This window comes from Bidens hawaiensis, unplaced genomic scaffold (assembly GCF_021521415.1).
Source record: "Bidens hawaiensis isolate Kalapana, Puna unplaced genomic scaffold, B.hawaiensis_p1.1 tig00014923_1, whole genome shotgun sequence".
NCBI classification, from domain to species: Eukaryota; Viridiplantae; Streptophyta; class Magnoliopsida; order Asterales; family Asteraceae; genus Bidens; species Bidens hawaiensis.
Window position 1 is genome coordinate 240,367 of NW_027492326.1, and position 13,097 is coordinate 253,463.

The following is a 13,097-nucleotide window of genomic DNA, read 5'->3' on the forward strand; positions in this document are numbered from 1 at the left end:
TATTCATTTCTCGCAGTAATTTCATTTTTTTCTTGAACTTAATATATATATATATATATATATATATATATATATATATATATATATATATATATATATATATGAGGCTACAACACCATTCATCCCAAAAACAAAAACCCACCCTTTACTGACAGGACGTTACATGACAAACATGATGATATTTTTGTCAAATATATTTTTGTCCATAATTTAAATTATGTGAGGGCATAGGCAAACATGATGATATTACTAAGCTACTAAGTTGCTTATACTAATGTCTCTTATTATTCGCGATTAGTCCGGTTTATTTAAAATCAATGTTAGGTCGAATGGTGTTAATTCGCGATTAATTATCGAAACTTACACGTATGTATACCGCGTTTTAGCTTATCAAAATTAGGGGTGTTGATTGAGTAAGGGTTAACTGATACTCAGGTTTTGTAATAAATATATGATTGCGACTATTTAAAACCATTGTCCACAAATTTAAATATCTATGCATGCGAAACGATATAGAATAGAATAACTGTGATTAAATGATAATTATTTTTTTTTTCAAGCTCACACGTCAATTTGAAAGATATATAATCATGAGTTCATGACCTGGTGGACTCATATTGTTTATTAAATGAAATCTTTTAATATTGGTACAGTAAACTGATCGAATGCGTTGACTCACTGTCGTGAGTCTGAGTACTACCGACCGAATAATCATCTATCTAACCCCCAGGTTATCCGTAATCTGCCCGGGGTCTGGTTAGTGTTTCTTCATTGGCGCCATCCGTGCATAAAGCTAGAACTTCATTTTTCTCCAGTTTTTTCAAACTTCTAGAAAGATGGTTAAAGAAACTCCGGTAACCACAACCCCAGCTACTGGAGGGAATACCGGCAACACAGTTTTTACAAACACTACCCCGGTTACCCAAGCCGGGGCAAGTGAAGTAAATTTTACGAACACTACCCCAGTTACCCAAGCTGGGGCAAGTGCAGTAAATAATCGCCCACTGGGATTCACCGATACCCAGTTTGAAAAACGAACAAGACTCCCCCGCCAAACTCTCGATGAAGTTAAGGCATGGGCGGAGGCACGACAAAAGGAATTCCAAGCTGAGTTGGACGAACGCTTGCGTTCCGTCCAACAGGCCGACGAATTCGAAGAATACTTGGACAATGACTCGGAGGAATCCGACTCCGACGCGAACCCTCGCCATAGGGCAAAAGGGAAGCGTAAGGAAACGGACTCCCAACCGAGAAGGCATTTTGGACAAGCCTTCAAACCAAAAAGCACAGGTGGAAGTTCACGAGACTTCTCCAAAACGTTCAGACCGAACGTTGCAAATGCGGGAACGTCCAAATTTGCAAGGGACATTGCGGAAGCAATTGCCCCAAAAAGTGCCAAACAAATGCCCAACATAGGCACTTATGATGGTATGTCCGACCCAGACGACCATTTGAACAGGTTCATAGCAGGGGCAACCGTCAGCAACTGGACGGAACCCACGTGGTGTTACATGTTTCAAATGACGCTGGTGGGGGCTGCTAGGGTTTGGTTTGATCGTTTACCGGTTAACCACATTTACGACTGGGCAGACTTCCAGCAGAAGTTTAGCCAACACTTCAGCCAGCAGCGAAAGTATACCGAGGAGCAATGGACAATCCTCAAATGCATACGGGAAGAAGATGAATCTCTGCCAAACTTCATCACTCGCTTCAACTCAAAGAAGTTAAGTTTGGGCAATATCAGCGAGGATCTTGTTCGCGCAGCCTTCATCCAGGGCGCGCAGGACCCAGAGCTTATCCGCACCCTAACGGGTAAAGATGGAATGCCATCCACATGGGATGGCATCATGACAGCAGCCAAACGCTATGCGGAAACGGAGAAGCAACTGGGTAGAGACCTTCCGCAGAGCACAAACCTTTACACCCAGAGGACGAGAGAGGACAACGTCCTCACCGCCCGATTGAACAAAAAACGGAAGCAAGGCATTTGGCAGTCAAGGGTAAACTTTGACACCTCATCCGGCTTACAGCACCGATTGGGTGAAAGGGATAATGTAAAGCTGCACCGGAACTCCAGATGGACGCCACTTACCAAAAGCGTCACTGACATATTTGCTACTGAAGAGCTCCCATGGCCAAAGCCTCCAGTAATCCGACATCGTCATGATGCTGATCGGAGCAAGTACTGTGACTATCACAGAACAAAAGGCCACAACACTGAAGAATGCATAGACGTAAAAGACATGGTCGAAACATTCGTCAGAGATGGGACGCTCGCACACCTCGTGGCGAAATAAAAGCTAAGCAGGCAGGCAGGTGCGTGTGGAACCATGGCTGGGGTAAACATGAATAAAAAATCAGCTTCAATATGGAGACTACATGCTGCGTAAAGAACGAGATCCCGAAACAGGTGCGTGTCGGCTCGATGGCACTCCTGTCCCAATATGGAAGGGAGTTCAATTACACAGTTTGCATGTAATCAATTCCAATTTGTACAGAAAAGGCCAAGAGCCACTTCTAATGGAAATGATTCTCTTTCAAACGTCGAAGCTGATGATTTACATTTATACTTTTGTACACACTAATATGCCGGTTTTCACCGCATAATTACAAAAAACGTCATTGCATGGGAAGGCGGTCCTACCCGCACGAACCCAAAAAGCATGATAATCCTTCACGCAGGTCAGTTGAAGGGGAAAAAAGTTACCATATGAAAGTGCTGGTCTATCCGCATGAATCATTCGAGGGAACTGCACCAACCTATCAACAACCGCGCGTGGGACGGTTCAAAATTCTTAAGAGGAAAAGGTAAACCTATACGCAGGTCAGATATGGGTAAAGTTATGCCATCCTACTAAGTGCAAGTGACGGGTCTACCCGCACAATCACGAAAGAGGAAGCAAAACTTCACACCTATTATCAGCCACGTTCAAAGGTTAACTTATCCTCAACAGGCAAACCTTCACGCAGGTCAGTTGAAGGAGGAGTTCAATTATTCCATTAAATGAAAGTGCCGGTCTATCCGCATGAATCATGAAAGGAAAATGAACACTAACCTATCAACAACCGCGCGTCGAACGGTTAAAACTATCCAACACTGGTGACGGCATTCACATTACGTGAAGTCGTTGCGTGGGAAGGCGGTCTTACCCGCACGAACCCAATAACGTGGCAAACCTTCACGCAGGTCAGTTGAAGGAGAAGAGTTCAATTATTCCATTAAATGAAAGTGCCGGTCTATCCGCACGAATCATGAAAGGAAGATGAACACTAACCTACCGACAACCGCGCGTCGAACGGTTCAAAACAAAATTCTTAAAAAGGTAAGAAAAACCTACACGCAGGTCAGGTATGGGTAAAGTTTTGCCATCCTACTAAGTGCAAGTGACGGTTCTACCCGCGCAATCACGAAAGAGGAAGCAAAACTTCACACCTATTATCAACCACGTTCAAAGGTTAACTTATCCTCAAAAAGTAAGAAAAACCTACACGCAGGTTAGATAAAAGTTAAAGTTTAGCCATCCTACCAAGTGCAAGTGACGGTTCTACCCGCACAATCACGAAGGAGGAAGCGAAACTTTAACCCACTATCAACCACGTTCAAAGGTTCTTATTCTAAACACTTGGAAAATTGCTATTTTAAACTAAGTATGCAAGTCATAAGTTTATAAAGCAAAGAATCCAATGAAAGGAATAACAATCGTATATTTCAATGATATATTACAACAGTGGCCGGGTAACTACCCGCCTAAAAGAAATCTATACAAAGCTAAGTCTACCCTAGCAGTGGGAAGGGATCTTCAGGATCAGGCTTCAGGGCCACCTCCGCTTGGACCAGCACCGTCAGAGAGCGGCTGCCCAAGGAAAGCCTTAAGGATGTTTAGCCCATCATCAGCAGCAGCAGCTTCATTCACCTTCTCCACCACTGGATGCGGGAAGGCAGCGTACTGGTTCACAGCTTGGTCATAAGCAGCTTCAGTATTAACATTGAATAAAGGGAAGTTGGAGGGCGGAAAGCCTCTCTCAGCAAACCCTAGACCAAGCAGGAAGCCAGTCTTCTCCCCATCCTCATGAGAAGCGTTGAGGGCTGCGCTCATCGCATCGTCATAAGAGGTCTCAGAAAGGACCCGACGCACAACCTACAAAAGAATACAAAGTAAGAACATTTTCTAATTACGAGCGGAAAGCGTAAAGAAAAAGATAAAGATACCTGAGGCAACGCTTCTCGAAGCAGCCATTGGAGGGTAGCTTGACTTTCTTTGTAAGCACGTTCGGCTCCGCTTTTATCAAGGTTGGCAAGTTGAACTTCCTTGGCGGCAGCCTCTTCGACGCTTTTGAGTTTCCTTTCAGTGCGGTCAAGCACCCCCCTCTGGTCAAGGATCTCCTGCAGCTTCTTGGCATCTTCCATTGCCAAGGCGTCATGAGCATGCTGAAGAGCCTTTAATTTGCATTTAAGCTGCTCATTCTCTTCGCGAAGCGGCTCAGCAACAGCTTCAGCCTTGGCAGCCCTCTCAGTTGAGTTTCGCGCAGTCTCCTTAGCCAGCCGAAGCTGTTCATTCACAGCTTGGGCAGCCTTGGAGCGGGCCTCGAGTCGCGCCTGGACTTCAACCTCGAGGGCCTTGAATGCTCTCTCCTTCTCGGCGGCGGCAGCGGCCAACTGCCGGTTCTCCTCCCGCAGAGCCCGCGTCTCAGATATTTCTTTGGCGCGAGCTGCTTTTAACTTGTCGTTTTCACGACAAAGCAGCTCGACGCGGGGCTGCATCCGGGCTTGGAGAACCCGAAGCTCATTGGTTAGCCTACCCTCCTGGTAGCTAGCCATGGCTTCCCCCAACGCACCATGAGGAGCAGCGTGGCGAGCCCAATCCACGCACTCCACAGGGGTGCGAAGGGTTGTTCCTCGGCGTATGTTCCATCTTGGAACATACACCTCATTGGAATCCGACACTGCAAAAGAAACAAAGGCAGTTAGGAAAAGATGACAAAAATATACAAAGGAAAAAGAACCCTACGTACCTGTAGGGTCAATAACAGGCCGATAGCCGCCAAACCCATCACCTGAACCTAAAGGAAATCCATCCAACAGGTCAGGCAGATGGGAAGGTGGCATAGATCGGCGGGAAGCCCGGCGCGTACCTGATGGTCCGGCCGTCGGTGCCGGTGGCGCAGGTATAGTGGCAGCCGCTGTGGTAGCCATTGTTGGCGTCGCCTCCTCAGCAACAGTAACCGCCGGTTCCGTGAAAGATGCTGTAAAAATTGCACTCACGGCCGGCGGAGACACCTTCTCAGCTGGAACAGCCTCAGGAAAGCTGGAACCAACGGAAGCAGGCGCAGACGCCTGGGTCGACGCCTCGGGAAGGCTGACCGAACCTTCCCTCATTGGCGGGGGAATACTTGCTCCAACTCCACCCTGGAATGCGTCAACATCCACACCTGCACAAGCAAAAGTGTTAGAAAAATTTATTTGAAACAACAAATCTAGACAAGAATTATGGGGGTACTTACGGGGTCTCTTGAGCTTGAACGTACGGACGAGCGGGGGCGAACCCGATGGAGCCGGCCTCTTGACACCGGTAACCGTCGTCGTCGCTGCCTCCCCGGAGGTAACAGCTACAGCCTTCGGAGCGGTGGTCTCCTCACCACCGGGCTTCCCCGCCACCTCTGCACTATCTGACTCCGAGTCAGATAGGACTACCGGGTCGGCCGTAGAGGCCACCTTCTCTTTGCCTTTCCCGGCGGCAGCCTTTTTCTTCCGCACCAGTGGAGGACCTTCTGCGGATTCCTCAGAAGAAGAAATGTCAACTCCAGCAGCAGGCACAGCATTGAGAGGTTCAGGGTAGAAGATAGGCTTACCTGGCCGTCGGTGGCTCAGGATCTCTTGGCCTGGCGGGTAAACCTCCACGAACCGACCCGCGGTCTGCTCTAAGATGGGCAACTCGTTCTCGTCCAGAGCACGAGTACCCATCCGCGCGGGACCATCTTCCTCCCGCGGGTTCAGGAGCGACTGAAGATCATTCCCCTCTGAAATCAACAAGAAAGTTAGAAAAAATCGAAGTCAGCAAAATGAAACAAGACGTACCATAAGGGACAGAGTTCGAACCATATTCAAGGACGATCGGAACCTTATCCGCATTCGCCGCCTTCCACACCCGGCTCATCCCCAGCATCACCATCGCCGACTCCGGAAAACGGAAAACCGGGGACTGGACCCGGGATATCTTCGAGAACCATTCCGCCTCCTCGTAGTTGAGGGCGGGAAGGTTCGGAAGCGCCTGGCCATTCTTGAACTTCATGGCGATGGGGATGGCGCGAGCGGATATGAAGAAGAACTCTCTTCTCCATGAGCGAAGACTCCGCTCGGTGGTACAAATCTTTAAACCCTTGATACGGGTTGTAAGAGTGTACCACCCCTGGATGCACCTCCAAGTGTAGAAGGTCATCAGACGGTCAACGAGGGGCTCAAGGCCCAGTATCCGGCACACCCACTCAAAGTGCCGGACCTTGGCAATGGCCATGGGGTGCACCTCTGTCAGGTGCACACCGTGCCTCTCCAGGACACGGTACACAAACTTTGTCAACGGAAACCTAAGGTTTCCGTAGACAAAGAATGCAGCATAAACCCCGATCTTGCCACTAGGGGCATCGTACACAGTATGGTGGGGTTCAGGAAACTCAGGCTCGAGAGACTAGAGCATGAACTTCCTGACGATATACTGGTACAGATCGACAGGAAGAAAGCGCTGGCATTCGCCAGCAGTCTTCTGGTCATCAGCATCATGAGAAGACATGGTGGAAGAAAGATGAAAAGAGATTTCAGGGTAATGCTTTACTGAACAGAAAAATTCGCCGGAAATTACTTGAGAAGAAGAGATGAAAGTGAAAAGTGTGAATTGCAAATAACCCTCTCCCCCTTTATATAGTAATCGCAATTAATGCGATGAATTTAATACGGAAGAGAGAGAAATCAAAGGTGCAATGAAACTATGACGCGTGGAAAAAGCAAGCTGGCAACATCTGTCACAAGGACGTATGCCAGAGATTTCGCGGCTACGCGCCCGAAATCCCGTGCCCACGCGCCTGAAGAAGCAACTGGAATGACCATGTTCTGTCACGTCACCATAACTCCCTGCACGTCCTGACACAGTCAGAAGAAACCGTCGCACGACTTTTCAGAGGTTTGGACTTATCTTTTCACCAACTCTTCGAATTTCAAAATTCAAAATTCGAAAATATTAAAAAGTAAGCGGGAAAATACCCCTTACCCCTTGGCAAGCAAGTAACCGTAAGACGGATGCGGGTACAGTGTAAAGGCAAAACCCTTCACATACCTAGCACCCGCAGGGAATTGAAGCCAAATAAACCTTGGCAAACAAATAACCGTAAGACGGCTGTGGGTACAGTGTTAAGGCAAAACCCTTCACATACCTAACACCCGCAGGGAATTGAAGCCAAGAAAACCTTGGTGAACAAGTAACCGTAAGACGGATGCGGGTACAGTGTTAAGGCAAAACCCTTCACATACCTAGCACCCGCAGGGAATTGAAGCCAAGTACCTCGGCAACCAAGTAACTATAAGACGGGTGCGGGTACAGTGTAAAGGCAAAACCCTTCACATACCTAGCACCCGCAGGGAATTGACGCCAGGAATACCTTGGAAGTAAAGTAACCGTAAGACGAGCACAGGTACAGTGTTAAGGCAAAACCCTTCACATACCTAGCGCTCCGCTGGGAATTGAAACCAAGAAGGATCTTCTGGGCAATGCTTGCGGAAACGGAAATAACATCCCCGCGTAGCGGGAACGTCGAGAACTACGTTGTTTGAAGCTCCAAGATGGAATTGGTGGTCTTAACATAATTGATCACTATGTTCAAAACTACCAAAACCTCATGGAAAATACATACAACTGGGACTCAATGCTCCTGACTTGCGAGGAGGTTACAGACCTACCCGCATCATACCCAAAGACCAAGCAGGAAACTCGGGCATTTCTGCAAGTGACAAGGACTTCCGCGGAAAGAATCCCCATGGAAAACCTTACAAAACCCTTTTCAAAACCCTTTGCTCAAGTCCAAAAGTTCACCTCATTTTATTAAACACTCATGAGAAGAACATTGGACTGGGGGGACTTGAAGAGGTAGGTCCCAGCAGAGCCCAGTTGGACCCGCAAGACTCACCTTAAACAGGGACGTCTGCGCAGAGACCAACTGGATCCGCAGGACCAACCATGCTCAGAGACGTAACGTCCTTACGCGCAGTACGCAAGCTGGTCCCGCAGGAAATGCCTCCCAATGGTGAAGGACTCCGCCTGTCCCCGCAGCCTCGGATACAAGCCATTAGGGAAGGCCACCCGCGCAGCATGGCTACACGCACAAGGCACTTAACTCTCCCCAGTGTCACCTGAAGGAATGAGCAAAGGCGGGAGGGGGAAAACTCCCGCCTAAATGAGCCAGTCCGTATGATGGAGGATCTTTTGTGTGATACCTGACGAGGTACAGACAAAAGATCTGACCAAGAATGCGACAGCTCACTGACAGCAGCATGGCAGGCAGCACGCCACAGCACTGTGACCAATAGCCGCCGCCTACCCACCAATTCCTGCCATACCACGTGCCTAGCCTGTAGTTGGCAGAAGAGGAAGAGTGCACGACACGCCTGCTCTGTGTCAGCCGCTACCTATCCACCACTCACAGGCAGGGCACGTGCATAGGTTACAGTTGGTAGCGTGTTGGGCCGGCTAAACCCCTTGGAAACCTACCTTCGGCTATAAATACCCCAATGGTATGATCATCTTACAACATCTTATCTTATCATATATACCTGATATCTGCTCTAGCAATCTCTTAATATACTTTTATATTTAAAGAGCAATCTAGTCTGATTCTCACGCCGGAGGGTGGTCACAAGGAGGAACCCCCCCCTTCTCAGTGACGAGCTCACGGTGTCTGTTTTGCAGGTTATCAGAAGAACCATCTTCCAAGGGTCTAACCCCTCGTGGGAAACATCTATCTAACCCCCAGGTTATCCGTAATCTGCCCGGGGTCTGGTTAGTGTTTCTTCAATAAACTATATATGTTTTCTTTTTATTTTAGTTATGGTATCGTCTAAGTACAGTATTTGTCCAATACAATGTTTTATCAATATGTTAACTTTTGGTAATTATAAGTTAATAAGTGTTGCTACTGCTTTCTGTGTTAACAGATTATTATTATAACCTAAAATCATGACCATGCACGCGTAGAAAAGAAAACCAGTAGCAATGTTTTTTACCGCCTCAGCTACCACAACCACCGCCACCACAATCACAACCACCACCACCACCACCACAGCTACAGCCACCACAGCTACAACCACCACAACCACCACAGCTTACACAAGCACCATCGCCACAATCACAATCACAACAACTATTACTGTTACTATCACTATCACTATCACCACGACATAAACGAAAACAACCACGTCCACCACGCTTACCACCACCTTTGCCACCACTATGCCCACCACCAGAACAACCACCACCACCACCGCAACAGCCACAACTATCATCTTTCAACTCCCCATGCTTTGCCACCTTTTTGGAAACCTTTTCCCCAAATTCATACGAGAAAAACTGAGAAATCCACACGGTGTCATTCGATAACTCACAGTCTGCAACTTCTTCCCTTCGGTTATAAAACCTTCCATAAGCTTTTTGATTGACACACTAACTTCTCCCATATCCATACCCATATCACTTCTCGCGGCCATAATCTTTATTTTGAGCGAGCTGGCCTCTTCATTAATAGTGAAGCTCATGGGGAAACCCCACGTGGGGTCCGAAACCTCGTTCCAGTCCCTATTTTTGTTGTTGGGAGTTCTGAACTCTTGAAACATCGAGCCTGTGCCATCCATGGACGCGACCGCATAAAAAAGATTTGGTTTGTTGGGGGGATAATCTTTGATTAGGTTCTTTGCGGAGAGAATAGTGAGGTCTAGGGTTTTGTAGTTCATGGTTGGAATCTTGATGATTTGAGGAAAGAAATGAAAACATGTACATGATTTATAATATGCGTCTTAGAGAATACATTTTATAAATGTCATTGATGGTGTATAATATGTCATAGGCATGACAATATTAATTTGATGGTTCGTGTATAATTAATATGTCATAGGCATGACAATAATAATTTTGGCAAACATATAGAAGAGTGAGGGCTAGGGTTTTGTATTTCATGATTGAAATCTTGATGAGTTGAGGAAAGAAATGAAAATATGTATATGGTAATTTATAATGAGTCATTGATGGTGTATAATATGCTATATGCATGTCATAGGCATGGCAATATTAATTTGATGGTGTATAATATGTCATAGGCATGCCAATATTAATTAATTAGGGGAACATGTTAAGTTTTTAACTTGGGTTGTTTTCAACTCTGGATATAAGTTTTTGGGCTATTTTGGGTTAATGCTATTTATGACGGTTAAAACAGGCAAAGTAAAAATAAGCTAGCCAACATGATCGATTAAAAATTGGATTCATAATTGTGGATTATTTTATTAGGTTTAGTTACCAAATTGAATATTTGTTTGTTAAACCAGTTCTTCGGTTCCAATCTATTTGTTAATATATGAACCCGAACCCGACCTGAGACCGACATACCTTGAATTTAAGAACCCAATTCAAACATCTACAATATAGGTAGGTATGGGTTAGGTATAATCGGTCCGATTCTTCGGGTTTTTTCGGCCCAATGCTACTTCTGCTCTATCTATACAATCTTAATAAATAATGTTTTCTTTAGCTATACGAGTTATTGGATTTTCATAATCATAATTTGACCAATTAGCTGAAATTATTCCTAACTCGGTGAGGCAACAAACCGGCCAAAACGCTGTTTATGGAACGAAGCCTCTGCCCTAAACGCCCCTTTCCGTCGTGGTGTATCTCTAATCAAACACCCGAAAATTGCCGCCACCTCAGTTGATCAAAAACACCTTGGGCGTGAGTGTTGGGTTTCAACGGTGGTTCGGAACGAAATCGGTCAAATAATTTAAACCCGTTTTAGTTAATAATTTCGTTTAAATAGATATTAATCAATATTAATATACAAACATATAAACGAGCTATAAAAATGCAGCGGAATATAAACGATTTACACGAACCAAAAAACCAAAACCCAAAACCCGGATCCGATTACAACGTTAAACGAGTACGATTAAACATAAATAAACAACCATAGATTAGTTCGTCGATATACCTCGGTTATCGAAACCGGGAAGACACCGTAGGCTAACGAAAGAGCTAGAAGTGACACAATCCAAGATCAACAACGAATCCGGCGAGATCTGCGGGCAAAGGCGGCTGACGGCGGTCGTCGGTGAATTCCGGCGACGGCGGCAGCGGCTTGAGATGACGGCAGAAAGAGATGGACAGCAGTAGCACCAAAGTAGAGCAGCAACAGTGCAAGAACCAGCAGCAAGCTCAACCGGAGACAGGTTCGCCGGAAAAAACGAGCTTGCCGGAAAAGAACCCGGTCACCGGAAAAACGTGGCTCAAAGTTTGAACGACGCCGGGGCTTTATTGAGGTGCGGTGGTGTTTACAGTGACTGAAGAACAACTTGGTATGGCTATGTTTGGTGTAAGTTGGCCGGAAAAGACCCGCCGGAAAATCGAGCTGCCGGAAAACGGCGCCGGAATTGCGGCTGGGGTTTAGTGTGGTGGTTTAGGGTTTTTCTTGTGTAAAATATTAGGTTAGATATTATGTATATATAGTATACTATATATAGAAAATACTTTAGGGCTTAATCAATTAATCCATTGGGCTTAAAGCCCAATTGTAAGTTCAAAGCCTAATCCATTTTCCGGTCCATCTATTTGATTGTGTCGAGCCCAATTAACATTTAAGTGGGTTAATATATCGTTACCCCCGGTGTAACTCATACCGGGTCACATTCGGGTCGGTCGCGTTGACTTGACCCGAACCGACCATTAAATCCAACAGTCTCCCACTTGGACGGATTTGGGTCAAGTATCACAACGCTAACAGCCAGAGGCGTTCTAGCTACACATAGCTGTCCCCAACCAAATATGACATTTTTAAATCCATAACCAAAGTATCTTGGAATACCTTATTGCAAGATAATGAATTTATAGTAATCGTTGTCATCTATCCTTTTTGTATAAGACATCAATTGAACAATGAGACATGGATCATATCAATCTCATATAGTGTTCAATTATTGTAGTTCTCGATATAGAGTCAAAGTGGTACATTCAAACACACAGTAAGTTTGGGTGAGGCCTCACACTTTACCAGTTTGAATCAACGAGGACGCCAATATGTCTAACTGTTACATTTTAATGTAAGAGTACAGAATCTCATCTTGACTACATACAACTCCCACTGAACTCCAGAACATATCCAATCAATGCCTTTATGGCTGGCAGTTACGCAACAGCGGTTGACATGATCAAAGAATATTCCTCGGTAAACGAGAGTTCTAATATGTATCTCAGGTCTTAGGATACTAAATGAGCATACCATTATCAAAACATCTTATGATCAATATCCATGAAGATGATTTGATGCGAGTTACATCCAACGTCATTCATAATGAAGTCTGTAAGTTTGGAAGTCAATTGCTTGAGTCCAAAGTCAGAATAGTCTTAATTCAGAATCGTTCCCACGAGTCTGACCGACTACGGATAATTTAGAATATAATATTCACGGATTAAACGTATTAAAATGAACACAGTTGTATTATTCAACGTTTGCATTTAACCATTAAATCAAAAGTGAACAGAAAAGTACAACTGATTAAACGTTCATACATCCAAATACTAAATCAAAATAAATCACTAGCAAGTCTAAGCCCGATAGCATCTCTATGCTGATCATGCTTGTCCTGAGTCATCGGCTTAGTGAACGGGTCAGCTAGATTTTGATCTGTGTCTACTTTGCTTATCACGATGTCACCTCGTTCCAATATTTCCCGAATAAGATGGAACTTCCTTAGAATGTGCTTGGTTCTGTGATGAGACCTTGGCTCTTTGGCTTGAGCAATAGCACCTGTGTTATCACAGAATATCTCGATTGGTTTGTGAATACTCGGAACC